Source organism: Marmota marmota, unplaced genomic scaffold (assembly GCF_001458135.2).
Source record: "Marmota marmota marmota unplaced genomic scaffold, marMar, whole genome shotgun sequence".
NCBI classification, from domain to species: Eukaryota; Metazoa; Chordata; class Mammalia; order Rodentia; family Sciuridae; genus Marmota; species Marmota marmota.
The window spans coordinates 6,254,601-6,256,255 of record NW_026000174.1 but is presented as its reverse complement, the minus strand read 5'-3'; positions in this window follow the sequence as shown (position 1 = coordinate 6,256,255).

Here is a 1,655-nt window from a genome sequence, read left to right as displayed (position 1 = left end):
TGCACAGGTTCTACAAGAATATAGAGAAGAAATTGTAATTTCTCAGATCCCCACTGCAAGAAAGGAAGACACATAGACAACATGAAGAAACAAGGGAGGAAAGTGCCCCAAACAAACCAGGACACTATAATAACAAAACCCATGGACAGCAAAGTTGATGACATGTCAGAGCAGGAGTTCAGAAGGTCCATAATTAAAATGATCTGTGAATTAAAGAATGACCTAAGTGAGTAAATACAGGCAGAAATTGATCACTCCAACAATGAGATAATAAAGCAAACACAGGTAGCAAAAGATTATTTCAAGAGAGAGATAGAGACTCTGAAAAAAAAACAGTCAGAAATCCTTGAAATGAAGAATACAATAAATAAAATAAAAAACTCAATAGGAAGCATACAACAGGCTAGATCACTTGGAAGAACAAACTTCAGATAATAAAGATAAAATATACAACCTGAAAAATAAAGTTGATCACACAGTGAAGATAGTTAGAAACCATGAACAGAACAGCCAAGAATTACGGGACAGAATCAAAAGACCAAATCTAAGAGTTATTGGGATAGAGGAAAGCAAAAATTTCAAACTAAAGGAATGCACACCCTCTTCAATGAGATAATATCAGAAAATTTCCCAAGCATGAAGAACGAATTGGAAAAACAAATACAAGAGGCTTACAGGACACCAAATGTATAAAATTACAACATATCTACACCAAGGTACATTATAATGGAAATTTTGTTTCAATTTCATTGATTTCAGGTCTGAGTTTAATTATTTCCTGTCTTCTGCTGCTTTTGGTGTTTATTTGTTCTTCTTTTTGTAGAGTTTTGAGATGTAATGTTAAGCCATTTATTTGTTGACTCTTTCTTCTTTTAAGGAATGAATTCCATGTAATGAACTTTCCTCTTAGAACTGCTTTCATAGTGTCCATATAAGGATAGAATCTTTTTTTTTTTTTTGAGTTAGTATTCTTTTTATTTAGTTTTTTTTTAATTTTTTATTGTTGGCTGTTCAAAACATTACATAGTTCTTGATATATCATATTTCACACTTTGATTCAAGTGGGTTATGAGCTCCCATTTTTACCCCATATACAGATTGCAGAATCACATCAGTTACACATCCATTGATTTACATATTGCCATACTAGTGTCTGTTGTGTTCTGCTGCCTTTCCTATCCTCTACTATCACCCCTCCCCTCCCCTCCCCTCCCCTCTTCTTTCTCTGCCCCCTCTACTGACATTCATTTGTCCCCCTTGTATTATTTTTCCCTTTCCCCTCACTTCCTCTTGTATGTACTTTTGTATAACTCTGAGGGTCTCCTTCCATTACCATGCAATTTCCCTTCTCTCTCCCTTTCCCTCCCACCTCTCATCCCTGTTTAATGTTAATCTTCTTCTCATGCTCTTTGACCCTACTCTGTTCTTATTTACTCTCCTTATATCAAAGAAGACATTCGGCATTTGTTTTTTAGGGATTGGCTAGCTTCACTTAGCATAATCTGCTCTAATGCCATCCATTTCCCTGTAAATTCTATGATTTTGTCATTTTTTAATGCAGAGTAATACTCCATTGTGTATAAATGCCACATTTTTTTTATCCATTCATCTATTGAAGGGCATCTAGGTTGGTTCCACAGTCTTGCTATTGTGAA